Genomic DNA, 15,813 nt, shown 5'->3' with positions numbered 1-15,813 from the left:
TCCAGACATTCCTGGGGTGTAAGAGCAGCCTTTGCATGATAAATCCACTCTAGCATTCCAATCTCTCTAAGCCTCTAGATCCCCTCATCTACGTTAAACCAGGGCAGTTCTGGCATTTCAACCTCAGGTAATGTTGGCCACCTTGTGATCCATGTCTCAGCCAACCATCCAAACAAACTGTTAATACCTTTTCTAACACCTCAAACTATAATGTTGAATGTAGAATCACTGCTTAGTGGGCCCATATCAATAATATGGGCTGGAAAAAAAAGGCTGAAAAAATTCAGCCTCATCCATTTTTATGTTCCTCCCACCATTATCCCACACCCTTAAAATCCATTGCCACACATATTTCCCTGATTTCTCTCTATATAAATTGGAAAACTCACAGTTTTTGAAGTATAACGTACCTCTTCATGGGTGATACTTTTTACCTCACCTTTAGGGGCCTGTTGGGACTGTAGTCTAGTTACAGGTCTGGAAGAAATGAGGATTGATGGGGGTGAGTCATGAAAAGAATTAGAAATACCTTCCAAGCCATTTGCTTCAGGGCATCCATTTGCAGTTTCATCTGGTGAAACAAGATTAATCACTCTAGGGCTAATCCCTTCAGGTGGAGGTTGTATGGCCAACTCCTCAGGGCAGGCTGGAGGTGAGGCAGCTATGTTTTCAGGGCAGACTGTTATAGGGTTATCTAGAGAAGATTCAGCATGACCTAGGGTTTCAACCTCACCCCCGACATCATTATCAATCCATATGTCACCATCCCATTTTTCAGGGTCCCACTCCTTTCCAATCAATGCCCTCACTTTAACGGCAGACACCACGCAAGTTTGAAATTTCAATTTGTGTTGTGAAGTTGCTACTCTAACAATAACAATAAGATACTGAGTCTGATTTTCAGAGAGCTCAAGTCTACAGCTACAGGAAATAAGATTTTCCTTCAGGGCACTCATAGAAGCATTTACATCTGCAGATGGCATGTAAGCTTCTCATTTGAAGACTTAAGCCTTTCCCTTTCACTCATTAATGTGTACAGTGTATATAACAACAACCAGCCAAGATCTCTACACCTCCTATTTCCACAAAACTCCATAAAGGTGTCAAAAACATTATCCCCTAGAGCCTGGCTTCCTACAAGCGAATCATTAGAAGAATCCAATGGTGATATTTTGACCATCTCTTTTGCCAAGTCACCCTATATATTAGCAGTATCATTCTGCTTACAGGAATCAGTCCTTAATGCCTTTGAGTTCAGTCGGAGTAGAAAACCAATCATAAAAACCCATTTTTAAGATTCTGTTTCTTAAGAACCAATCCTAGTATCAAGCTGTATTAGTTAGGGTTCTCTAGAGAAACAGAATCAACAGGAAATATCTGTAAATATAAAATTTATAAAAGTGTCTCATGTAACCATGGGAATGTAGAGCCCAGAATCTGTAGGGAAGTCAGTGAAGCTGACGACGCCAATGGAGTCCAATCCAAACTCCAACTATGGAGTTTGTCCAATGTCTGGACAAACTCCACAGGAGAGGCTCGCCAGCCAAAGCAGGAAGAGAGAAACTGTCTCTTCTGAATCCTCCTTAAAAACCTTCCATTGTTAGATTAAATATCACTCATTCCAGAAGATGCTCCCTTTGGCTGATTACAAATAGAATCAGCTATGGATGCAGCCGATGTGATCATGACTTAATTCTATGAAATGTCCTCATAGAAACAGGCTAGCACTTGCCCAACCAGACAAATGGGTACCACCACCATGGCCAAGTTGACACGTGAACCTGACCATGACAACACCCAAATCAATAGGCCATGCCCTTGATCATGAGGCTTACTCTTGTGAAGCCTATATAGGTAGTGATGAAGCTTAGACTACCTGTAGGCATGCCTAAGTGTTACTTCTGGAGGACCTATTTTGTTACTCAGATGTGACCTCAGTCTCTGTAAGTCCAACTCTGCAAGTGAAATCATTGCCCTCCCCCATATGTGGGACATGACATCCAGGGGTGAAAGTCTCCCTGGCGATATGGGAGATGACTCCCAGGGATGAATCCAGACCTGGCACCATGGGATCAACAATTCCATCCTGACCAAAAGGGGGAAAGAAGTGTAATTAACCAAGTATCAGTGGCAGAGAGAGTTCAAATAGAGTTGAGAGGCTACTCTGGAGGTTGCTCTTACACAAGATTCAGGTAGAACTTGCTACCTATCATAAACTGCCAACCCCCAACCAGGACCATTCCAGCCAATCCTAAAGAACATCTAGGGCAATATATGATTCCACAAGGGTTCCAGGCACAAGAGTAACTTTCCAGAAACCTACAACCTCCATATGGGTCCCTGGTCCACATAAGTCCTGAAATCTAGCCCAGCCTCTCCAGAACATCAGATAGTTCCATCTCCCTACCCAATATTAGTGACAGACCCTTCCAATATAAAAAATTTTGAATTGCAATAGCCCAAACACCACTAAAGAGAGGGATGGAAAAATCAAAGGTGATGGTGGAGTTATGCAGGGAAGAGAGGATTTAACAAATGGATATGAATGCTGAATCATTAAATTGATATCTCTTTTTGTCTCCAGTATTTTAGAGCAGCTAGAAGTAAAAACCTAAAATTGTAAAATTTGTAACCCATGTCAAACTCTGAAATATGTTCTACAACTAACTGTGGTGCTGTTCTTTGAAATTTATACCTTTTTTGTACATATGTTATTTTTCACAAAAAGAGAAGGAAAAAAGTTGATTGTGATGATAAAAAAATATTTAAGCCCTCTCGCCTCCTCTATTCTGGAGCGACTAGAAGGAAAAATGTGAGAGGATGGTATGGTAGCCCATGACAAACTCTGGGATCTGTCCTGTAACTACTTGTTTAAGAGTGCTTTGAAAACTATTGCTTTTTTATTTCTTTGCTTTGTATATATGTTATATTATACAATTAAAAAAGTTAAAGAAAAAAAGATACACTAAAGAGAGTTCAGTTGGTTTGAAAAGAAGATGACAGGAGAGGGAGGTCTTGAGGAGGGCACAAAATTGAAGAGCACCAGCAACAGTAATTCAAAGGATAAAAAGAGAAAGAGGGACAAGAATAATCAAATCTGAAAAATAAAAACTAAAAGATTAGAAGGTAGATTCAAGAACTGCTTTTACAATAAAAACTTTGAACATTAATAGACAAAACTCACCAATTAAAAGATGCAAATTGGCAGAATGAATTAAAAAACATTATCCTACATTCCAGGGTATATTAAGCAGATAATCAAAAGTATTGGCAAGTAAAAAAATATATATTGGCAAAGTCCCTTGGGGATGGGAGAAAAAATCAGGAACTATTAAACTTTACCCCCAGGGAAAATCTTATACTTTTTCAACATTAGGGACACCCAAAATCAATAGGCCAAGCCCTTGATCTTGAGGCTTGCTCTTGTGAAGCTTATGGATGTAGCAGAGAAGCTGAAGGCAGTGACACCAACAGACATTTGCACACTGATGTTCATAGCAGCACTTTTCCCAGTTGTCAAAAAATGGAAACAATCCAAGTGCCTGTCAACATATAAGTGAGTAAACAAAATGTGGTATACACATACAATGGAATATTATGCAGCAGTAAGATGAAATGAGGTCCCAAAGCATATGACAACATGGATGAACCTTGAGGACATAATGCTGAGTAGAATAAGTCAGATGCAAAAGGACAGATACTGTATGATTTCACTATTTCTGACTCTGGTAAAGGTAATCCCAGAGGTTACACGGTAGAAAATAAGGGAAAATAAAGGAACATAAAAGCTGAGACTGGGGAAAATCTACCCAATGAGGTTGAACTTAAATGGAAGGGAACAGATAGGAATGGTGGTAACTAATTAGTGGGGTTACAAGTAACATTGCCACACTGAAGGTGAATATGATTGAAAGGAGATGTATAGTGCCATGTATTCCACTGATTAAATTTACAATTATAAAAAAGATATAGCATGAACTATTTCAATGGTTTGATATTGGACAAAGAGTAAATAGTAGAGGGGGTATAAATAGAAAACTAAAATTGCATATTATGGCCAATAGTTAACAGAAAGACATCAAAAGTACCACAGCACTACCAGGGACAACTAATTGGGGAAGGTGGGGAAAGTGATAATGGGTAGTTTTTATTTGATATTTGATGAGGCTGTGTTTGTTGGTTGTCTCTGTGGACCAATGAAAATGGTCTAAAATTGAGAATTGTGCATTCAAATGATTGTACAACTAAGTGAGGATACTGTAAGGCAAGGTTTGTTTATTTTGGACATTATCTATGATGCCCAATAGATGGGGGGGGAGCCAAAGGGTACAATGACAGAGAAGCAGAATGGTGAACTGTGATACAATGATGATATAATATGGTGCAGCTACAAAAAAGGAAGGACACTGAGAGGCACACAATGAACTGAATAAATCTTGGGGACAATACATTCTGATAAATAAGCCAGAAGCAACCCGAAACAAAAGAGCAATTATTGTATAGTCTCATTTAGAAAACATTTATAGGAAAACAGGGGCCTAGACTGTAAACGCTGGAGGTCACTCCTTTGCAAGCTTCAGTTGGACGTTGCTACCTACCATAACTTGTCAAACTCCAACCAAAACCATTCCTGCCAACTTAAAGAATACCTAGAGTGTTATATAAGATTCTACAAAGATTCCATGTACTAGGGGAACTTTCCAGACACCTACAACCTCCAGATGGGTCCCTGGACCAGATAACGCCTGAATCACAGAGGGGCCAGTTTCTCCAGAACATCAACTAGTTCTAACCCCCATCTCATATTTTCGACAGCCCCTTCCAACATGAAAAATTTAGAATGTCTATAGCCCAATTACCCCTAAAGTGTGAGGAAAATAGCAAAGGTGATGATGGAGTTATACAGAGAAGGTAGGGTCTAACAAGCTAGTATGAATCCTGAATCATTATATTGCTATTTCATTTAGTCTCCAGTATCTTAGAGGAGTTAGAAGTAAAAACTTAAAATTGTAGAATTGTAACCCATATCAAACTCTGAAATTTGTTCTGCAACTACTTGTTGTGATGTGCTTTGAAATTTATAGCTTTTTTGTATATATGCTATTTTTCACAAAAAAGAAAAAGTATATTTCTTCTAGCCTCCAGTGTTTTGGAGCAGCTAAAAGGAAAAATCTGAAATAGTGGAATGGTAACCCATAAAAAATTCTGAAATCTGTTCTGTAACTACTTGTTGAAGTGTAATTCGAAAATCATTGCTTCTTCTTTCTTTTCTTTGTAAATATGTTTTATTTAATAATAAAAAAATTAAAAAAATAAGCAAGAGGCAAAAGAACAAATATGCTGAGGTCTCTTTCAGAAAATACTTATAAAAAAATTGGAGCCTAGATTGTACGTCCTTATAATAGCCACACTTAGTCAAAAGTTGTAAGTGTACTTCTAGATTCTGAGACACTGAGCTATATGTGTATCAGCTGATAATTCCCTAGAACTTTGAGTAACTCCATGACACCTTAAGTCCAGAAATGGAGTGCTGCAGCCCTGACATTTAGCATAGCTACATACAATAACAGTTAAAATAAAACAACAACAACAAAAAGAAATCAGGCCTCAATGAGCAATAAAATGAAGCCAATGTGACTAGGACTAAGGCAAATCAGAATATAAGGGTAAAAGATGATAGTGTATGTACTCTAGACCTTCACCTACTCTATGAGGCAGGGAGGTTTATTATGTCTAGAACCTAAATTTTCTGTAACACACACTGTAAATCAACTTGTCTGGAGATCTCATTTAAACAACCCAAACTCCTGTAGTCCAGAACAGGAATGATCCTTGTAATTATGTATAGTTTAATGTAATATCTGGATACATCTCAGACTATGGTGGGTTGAAAATGTAAAAGTATTCATAGAGTCCCTTGAGGGTTCAAAGGAAAAAAAATGGAACTATTACATGTCCTCATCTGGGAAACCCCAGATACCTTCTCAATCATTGGGAATACCCAAGAAAATAGGCCAAGCCTTTGATTTTATTTACTTATTTTTTGTATGCTGTATGGCAGGGTCACATTTCATTCTTTTTCCATGTAAGTAGCCTGTTATTGCAGCACCATTTGTTGAGTTTTTGTTATTTGTTTGTTTTTCCCTTTGTTTGTTTTGCTTGTTTGTTTCTTTTGGGGAAGTGTATGAGCCAGGAATTGAACCCAGGTCTCCTGCATGGCAGGTGAGAATTCTACCATTGAGCTACCCTTGCACCCCATGCCTTTGGTTTTGAGTCTTGCCCTTATGAAACTTATTTCTGTAGTGGAGAAGCTAAGACTACCTATAACCAGGCCTAAGAATTGCATCCAGGAAACCTCTTTTGTTGCTCAGATGTGGCCCCCCTCTCTCTCTTTCTCTCTCTCTCTCTCTCTAAGCCCAACTCTGGAAGGAAAATCATTACCCTCCCCCCTATATGGGACATGACATTCAGGGGTGAAAGTCTCCAAGGGATGAGTCTGGCCCTGGCACTGAGGGATCAACAACACTTCCTTGACCAAAAGGTGGAAAAGACGTGTAATAAAATAAGGCTAAGAGAGATCAAATCATGTTGAGAGGCTGTTCTGGAAACTACTCTTATGTAAGCTTTAGTTAGACAGTGTCAATTGCTATCATTAGCAAAACCCCAACCAACATCACTTCTGTTAACTCTTAAGAACATCTAGGGCTCATACTGAGACTCTATAAGTTTCATGCACTAAGTTTGCTTTCTAGGAACCTATAATTTCCAGAGGGTTCCTAGGCCAGATAAATCCTGAAGACCAGAGGGACCAGCCTTTCTAAGATTATCAACTAATTATATCCTGCTATCCTTTAGTGTCAACACCCGTCTTAAACATGAAAATGTCAGAACGGGCATTGCCTAAAGATCCCTATAGATTGGGAGAAGGATCCAAAGAGAAGGAGGAGTTATAATAGAAAAGAGGATTTAACAAATGAGTATGACTGCTGAATCACTATACTGATATTTCTTCTAGCTTCCAGTGTTTTGGAGTGTCTACAAGGAAAAATCTGAAATAGTGGAATGGTAACCCATAACAAACTCTGAAATCTGCTCTGTAACTACTTGAAGTGTACTTTGAAAACTATTGCTTTTTCTTTAATTTCTTTGTATATATGTCATATTTCACAATAAAAACATTTTAAAAAGAAAGAACAAACAACCCGATTATAAAATGAGCAAAGCATATGAATAGATACTTTTCCAAAGAGCAAATAAAATCAACTAAAAAGCACATGAAGAGATGCTCATCTTGATTAGCTATAAGGGAAATGCAAATCAAGACTACAATGAGATATCACCTCACATGTATAAGAATGGCTGATATTAAACAAACAGGAAAGTACAAATGTTGGAGAGGATGTGGAGAAATTGGAACACTTATGCAGTGCTCGTGGGAATGTATCATGGTACAGCCACTGTGGAAGACAGTTTAGCAGTTCTCAGAAAACTAAATATCGAGTTGCCTTATGACCTGGCAATACTGCTTCTTGATATATACCTAGAAGAGCTGAAAACAGTGACAGAAACAGATATTTGCATACTGATGCTCACGTGGCACTTTTCATAATTGCCAAAAGATGGAAACAATCCAAATGCTCATCAACAGACGAGTGTATAAACAAAATGTGTTATATACATACAACAGAATATTATACAGCAGTAAGATGACATGAGTTCCTGAAGCATATGACAACATGGACAAAACTTGAGGAAAATGCTGAGTAGAATAAGTCAGAAGCAAAAATTCAGATACTGTATGATCTCGCTAATATGACTCTGGTAAAGGTAAACTCAGTGGTTTTCATTGTAGAATATATACACAGACGCTAGAGACCGGGCAATGGTTACCCAATGAGGTTGAACTTAAATGTAAGGGAACAGATAGACGTGATGGTAACTAATTAGTGGGGTTATAAGAGACATTGCCACATTGAAAGTGAATATGATTGAAAGGGATTGTATAGAGCTATGTATCCCACCGATTAACTCTACAATTACAAAAAAGTTCTCACATGAACTCCTTCAAAGGTTTTATCTTGTACAAAGAGTCAATAATAGAGGGTATGGGGAGAAAACTACTATTGCATGCCGTGTGCTATAGTTAACAGGAAGACATCAGCAGTACCACAGAAATACCAGGGGTAACTAATCGGAGGTAAGGGACTAGAGATTAGGGGAGGGTTTCATTTGATATTTGGTGAGGCTATATTTATTGGTTCTTTGTCTCTTTAGACCAATGAAAATTGTCTAAAACTGAGAGTGCTGTTGATTTTACAACCAAGTAGGGATACTGTAAGTCAATGTTTATTTATTTTAGACATTATTCATGATGCCCAATGAATGGAGAAACCTGAGAGTACAATGACTGAGAAGCTGAAAGGCAAACAGTAGTATATATATGATGGAATACTGTGCAGTTACAAAAAGGAATGACGTCATGAGACAATGAACTGAATGAAACATGGTGACAATGTGTTTTGCAAAATAAGCTGGAAACTAAAGAATAAACATCCTATAGTTCCTTTCAGAAAATACTTATAAGAAAATTGGAGCCTAGATTATAAGCTCTTATAGCAGCCATACTTAGTCTAAAGATATTAGTGTATTTCTAGATTCTGAGATACTGAGCTATATGTGTATCAGTTGGCATTTCCCTGAAACTCTGAGTACCTATGTGACAACTAATATTCAGAGCTGGAGTTCTGCAGCTCTGAAAATCAGCATTGCTACACACAATAAAAGTTAAAGTAACCAAAAAAGAGATCAGGCTTCAATTAGAGGTTAAAATAAAGGTGATCTGGTTGGGACTAAGATAAATCAGAATACAGGACAAAAGATGATAGTCTATGTACTTTAGAGCTCCAACTAAAATTAAAATGCATACAAGGTAATGATAAATCTAGGTTTTTTGACATACAACCTACAAAGATGTGTGGTAACAAGTACAAAAAACATGGGGAGACAAAGGGGTATAGGAAAATTATATATGCATGCTATTGAAGTTAAGTTGGTATACTCCGGAGCCATCAGCCTTTCTTGAACCAAGATATCTTTATCTGGAGGCCTTAGTTTGGATATTTTTATAGCCTTAGAACTGTGAACTTGCAACTTTATTAATTCCATTTTTAAAAGCTGCTCTGTTTCTGGTATATTGCATTCTGGCAGCTTTAACAAATAAAAACAGATTTTAGTACTGGAGAAGTAAGGTGCTGCTGCAGTTTGCAAATAGCAAACATGTTGGAATGTCTTTTTAAAAGATTCTGGAAGAGTTGTGAGGAGCTTGACAGAGAAGGCCAAGAATCCTTTGAAGAAACTGTTGGTAGAAATGTGGACTCTAGAGGTACTTCTGATAAGGCTTTAAACAGAAATGATAAATGTGTCATTGCAAACTGGAAGTAAGGCATTCTTTGTGGATGGAAGGAAGAATCTGAGAGTATGAATTTGGATATTTAGCAGAAGAAATTTCCAAACTAAATGTGGTAAATGCAGTCTGGCTATTCCTTGTAGCTTATGGTAAAATGTGAGAGGAAAGAGATAAGTTGAGAATTGAACACTTGGATACCAAAAAAAACAAACAAACCTGAAATTGATGCCACCACATTGTTCTGGAGGAGTCGAGTGTGCAAGAAATTGCTGAAAGAAGTCACAGACGACCTAAGTAAATAGAAGGGCATACTGTGTTCACGACTGGAAAACTAAATAGAGTTAAGATGTCAATTCTATCTAAATTGATTTATAAATTCACTGCAGTACTAATTAAAATCTCAGAAACTTACTTTGCAGAAATAGAAAAACCAATAACCAATAGAGGGATATACCACTTGAACTGGGCCCCACCTTTCTTTTGAGGAAGGTACAACCTTTAGCGATTTAACTCCTTTCTCCTGATTAGTCAGTCGCTTTATTTCTCAGACAAGCTTAATTCCACTCTTGCCTGGGGCAGTGCTGGAGACTGAGATGCCTTGCAGTTCTGTCTAGTGAGCTGTTAAGTAATAGAAACAAAGAAAAAAAAGCAGGATCCCAGTTCCCTGGGTTTTGTCAATCAAGAGTTTAAGTTGGTAATTGCTCTGTTTATGTCTAGGCTCTATGCGCCCCCCTTTTTTAGGGACCAGCCCTTTTCAAGTATTTTGTGCTGTCCAACTCAAAAAGCCTCTGGGGTTTCTTTTTTGTTTTTGTTTTTGTTTTTCTCTGCTGGGGCAAAAACTCCTAGTACCTTTATCTCTTATTCCAGATTTATCTGAGCTGGGGGCCTATTTTCAGTAGTCAGAATTTGTTAATTAACCCCACAATTGGAGCTTGGTTGAGCTCAGCTGCTTGCTGTTAGTAAAGTCTCTTTCCTTTACCCTCTGGGAAGCAGCCTATGGGGGAGGGGTACTAGCGTCCTCGGTTTGGGGGACTCAGCTCTGGGTAGGCTCACAGCTGGTCCAGCTTGTCCAGACAGGGGTACACTGTGTGTCTGGTCACTGATGTGGCCCCAGCAGTTGTTCTGTACTGTTCCGGGCTATTTACTAGCTGCTCTGGAGAACGAACTAAATTCCAAATCTCACGAAGCTGCCATGTTGCCTCTGACTGAGATATGACTCTTAAAATACCAGTATGTATGTAGGTACTTGTATACCATGTGCTGCTAAACAGAGCAGGCTTGTAGAAGTACATGCATTAAACAGAGGTTTGGTAATTTATTGTAAACCTAAGAGAAAAAATTCAGACTTTATATTTTTGATAATTGTGCATTGATTTTTTACATTAATATAATTTTTTATAGACATAGAGACTTGTGAAATTTCACTTCAGTCATTTCCTTCATGAGTTGAAATCACTGTACTCTGTTCCATTTTTACAGAGACCTGCCTCAATTCTAAATGGTCATGACTTCCTCCTTCCACCGTTTTTTTTTTTTTATGGTATTTTAAGTCAAAGAAAAATAAGTGCTTTTCAAATCTGTAGTTCTCATTTTTCCATTCAATAGGACTTTTCTCCTTTTTAAGAGGAAATATTCTTGTTTATTTTTCTTGGATTCATTCTATTTTCCTTTAAACAATTGCCAGTGCTGGATTTTTCATTTTGTTTTTATCCATTTACATTAGCTTACAACTGTACACTTACAGGAAATTGAATGTACTTTTACCATCCCATCCTTTCACTATACAAACAGTGATGGCCATGCATATTTGCATTGCACTTTTAGAAAAAAAAATTTTTTAGGTTTCTTCAAAAACATATGGGAGTTCATTTTTATATACCAGTTTCTTAAGGAACACAAAATTCCTGGGATTCCCCTCCCCTGAAAATATTTAAGAGCCAATTCAACTATAAAAGTGTTTGAAAGTTATTTATTTTTCATGTAATTATGCACCCGAAAAAATCTAAACTCTGCGGTTGTGTATGTCCAATGCAGACTAAAGAGGGCCTGCAGCTTGGGAGGAAAGCATAAATAATAAAGTTCTAGTTAAACAATCTTTATTCATATGTTTTCCTTCCTACTAACTGTGATTGTTGGCTATTTGAGTCTTTTTGTCTATGTAGGCAGAAACGTGAAATTGATTTTTGGGAAATTAAGGTTACGGATTGTTTTGGACTTCTGAAATATTACATTTTTCACTTTAACGCTGGATTTGCTGGAAAGGAGATGCAGTATATAGAAGGTAATTTTAAAGATAAAAGCAACTCATTGTAATTAGTTTTCCTTAATCTCCATAAATGAATAAGAATCAAGTATATATAAAACATCTAAAAGTCACATGTATTATTGGGAAACATGTATAAATTCAGTTGGTTGTATTTTATTTTATGGTGTACAACTTTGTGACAAGGAGCAGTATGTGAGCTTTTTCCTTTCTTTATAAAAATATTTAGAAAATGCAATTTAACATTAGAAATAAAATACTTGAAGAAAAGAGGCCTCAATCATTTTATGAAGCATAGTTAAACAAACATACAAATCACCAAAATAGATTTGTGTTTACTTTGTTTGACTAGTTTGCTGCTAATTATGTCTTCATAAGTTTATGAAAGTTCTTTGATTTTATTTTTCCCGTCATAGCGGCTAAGAATTTAATAGGATCCTTAGTAGTCCCTGAGGGCATCATTGTGATCAAATTGCACAAGTGATGTTTAATAATGAATTTGAATCAAGATAAACAGTGAATTCATTAAGAAGGTAGGATATGTGTTGCATTCAGTGATACCAATTTCCATTTGAAATAGCTAAAAGCTTAGTGCTTAAAGTACTACATTCAAGCAGAAAATACTTGGACTTATTCTTTGATAACTGAAGACTATCACAATTCACTTGTAACATGTTTCATTTGGGTGACTAATTTACTACATACATTAATTTATTAAAGCATGTGTGTAAAAAACAGTTTATACTGTTTCTAACTTGGTATTTCATTTGTATTGCTACTGAAATGGTTTAAGGATTTCTGATATTGTTATGAAATTAATGTATTTCGTATATGGGAAAAACATGTCTATTTTAAGGGCCAGAGGGTGGAATGTGCTGGTTTGAAAGGAAGTATGCCCCATAGAAAAGCCATGTTTTAATCAAAATCCCATTTCAACAAAGCAGAGAGTCCACCAGCCAGCGACCTTTGGAGATGAAGAAGGAAACGCCTCCCAGGGAGCTTCATGAAAGCAGAAGCCAGGAGAAGAAGCTAGCAGATGATGCTGTGTTCACCATGTGCCCTTCCAGCCAAGAGAGAAACCCTGAACTTCATCGGCCATTCCATTTCTGGTATACTGCATTCCAGCAGCTTTAGCAAACTAAAATAAGAACAGTTATCAAGTCCAAGAAATTTAACATTGATATAAGACTTACAATCCATATTTAAATTTATTCATATGTCCCAATAATGTTCTTTTGGGTATTTTCTTCTCCATCTTTAGATCCAGTCCAGGATCATGTAATGTGTTTGTCATCATTGTTTTGGCCTCTCTTTTTTAAAACTTTTTTTAAATGGAGACAGTATACAACATAAACTTTCCCATCTCAACCACTCCCAAACGTAACATTCAGTGGGATTAATCACATTCACAATGTGGCAGTACCCTCACCGCCATCCATTACCAGAACTTCCATTACCTCAAACAGAGACCCTACACTCATTATGCAGTAACTCCCTGTGTTAGTAAGCTGCTGGAATGCCATACACCAGAACTGGAATGGCTTTTTAAAAGGGGAATTCAATGTGTTACAAGTTTATAGTTCTAAGGAAGTGAAAGTGTCCAACTTAAGGCACCAACAAGAGGTCACCTTGGCTCAAGAAAAGCCTGGAGCAGCTCTGTGAGCTGGTTAGTCACGTGGCTGGCATCTGCTTGTCCCTTGCTCCTGGGCTCCATTGCTTTCAGCCTCTGTTCCTGTGGGGGCTCCTCAATTTACTTCTCTGGGGCTGACTTTCATCTCTTGGCTTCCCTTGGCTCTCACTAGGTTCTGGCTTGCTTAATATCTTATGGCAATGTCTGCTGGCCTCCAAACATCTCCAAACATCTGTGTTTCTGTTCTCCATGTGTCTGCATCTGTGTCAGCTCTGCTGTGAAGTTTCTGTTGGCTTTGAGGTTTCTGTTGTTTCTGTGAGCTCCGAGGTTTCTGTCATTTCCATTGTTTCTGACTCTCTGATGGCTCTGTTGCTTCCGGCATTTCTCCAAAATGTTTCCCCTTTTAAAGACTCTAGTAATCTTATCAAGACCCACTTAGAATGAGTGGAGTCACGTATCCATCTAATGAAAAGATTACATACACAATTGGGCATGTCACATCTCCAGGAAGATAATCTAATCAAAACTTTCCACCTTGTGATGCTGAATCAGGATTAGAAGAAACAGCTGCTTCCGCAAGACTGAATCAGGATTAAAACATGGCTTTTCTGGGGTACATAATATTTTCAAATTGGCACACTCACCATTCCCCTTCCTTTCCACCCCTGGTAACCTGTACATTAATTTCTGTCTTTATGAATTTGCGTATTCTAGTTATTTAACATAAGCAAGATCATACAACATTCATCCTTTTGTGTCAGCCTTATTTCACTCAATATGATGTCTTCTAGGTTCATCCCTGTTGTTGTTTATGTATCAGAGATTCAGTCCTTTTTATGGGCATGGGAGAACCAGATATCAATAGCCAGAAGAATGAAAGAAGACCCTTACCTGACACCCTATGCAAAAATTAACTCAAAGTGGATCAAACACCTAAATACAAGAACCAGTAACATAAAGCTCCTAAAAGAAAATATAGAGAAGCATCTTCAAGACCTAGTAATAGTAGGTAGCTCCCTAAATTTTACACCCAAAACACAAGCAACAAAAGAAAGAATAGATATATGGGAACTCCAATCAAATGCTTTTGGGCCTCAAAATACTTTGTCAAAAAGGTGTAGAGACAGCCAACTCAATGGGAGAAAATACTTGGAAATAACACATCAGATAAAGGTGTGATATCCTGTATACATAAAGAAATCATACAATTCAACAACAAAAGACCAAACAATCCAATTATATAATGGGCTAAAGATATGAATGGACTTTTTTCTGAAGAGCAAATGCAGATGGCTAAAAAGCACAAGGAGAGATGCTCATTCTCATTAGCTATAAGGGAAATGCAGATCAAGACTATAATGAGGTGCCAGCACCGGCGGCTCGAAGGAGAATAAACTGAGGCCTGGAGCTTGAGTAATTCATCCAAGGTCATCAGTTGGTGGCCCTGGCAACAGTACAGTTACTGGGAACAGACAGCTGCTCTTGAGTCCTGGACAGTCCAGCAGGAGGGAGGCTGCTCTTCGCGTCTGCTTCACAAGGTCGGCTCTCCAACCACCACCATGCCCTCTTCCGCCTTCACCGGCTCCTCTGCCAACGTCCTCGACAGCCTTGCCATCCTCACCTTTCCTCCTCCAGAACAGCTACTAGGGGAGTAGAAACGATACAGAACAGCTCCCAGAGCCACGACAGAGATCAAAAAGACAGCGTACCCCATCCTGGAATGGCTGACTGGCTGGGAGAACCCGCTCCGGTCAGATCACCAAGGGACGCGGGCTTCCCCAGGCGGGGCGGCAAGTGGCCGGAGTCCCTCCCCTCCTCCTTCCCGGGCCAGCTGGCAGAATTGGGCAGGCGGTCCCCTCAAGCCGCAGCGGCTGGTGCCCCCACCACGCACGGCCCCCCGGACCAGCTGGAAGAATTGGATCGGAAATCCCCTGGCCACAGAGAACGGTGACCAGGGGGGTCCCTTCCAAACACGTAACATCCCGGTCCAGCTGGGAACGGTGCACTCTCCCGGGCCGCGGCGACTGGCGCCCTCCCACCACACTTGGTGCCCCAGGCCGATTAGGAAATTCGGACGGGCGCTCTCCCGGGCTGCGGCGGCCGGCGACCCTCCCCACGTTTGGACCCCCGGGCCAGCTGGCACTCTTCCAAGCCGCTTCGGCTGGTGAACCTCCCCCACGGCGAGAGTTTTCCAAAGTTAAAGGACCCACAGCACCTTTTACTAGCGGGACCCGTAGACAAACGTGTGCCACGAGCGCCACCTACTGGGCAGGATAAGAAAAACAGAACCCAGAGATTTCACAAAAAATTCTTTCAACCTGTTGGGTCCAACACCCAGGGAAATCTGACTAAATGCCCAGATGCCAGCAGAAGATAACGGATCATGCTCAGAAAATTGAAAATATGGCCCAGTCAAAGGAACAAACCAATAGTTCAAATGAGATACAGGAGCTGAGACAACTAATGCTGAATATACGAACAGAAATGGAAAACCTCTTCAAAAACGAAATCGAT

The sequence above is a fragment of the Tamandua tetradactyla genome, chromosome X (genome assembly GCF_023851605.1).
Source record: "Tamandua tetradactyla isolate mTamTet1 chromosome X, mTamTet1.pri, whole genome shotgun sequence".
Classification (NCBI taxonomy): domain Eukaryota; kingdom Metazoa; phylum Chordata; class Mammalia; order Pilosa; family Myrmecophagidae; genus Tamandua; species Tamandua tetradactyla.
Note: the sequence above shows the minus strand (reverse complement) of the source record.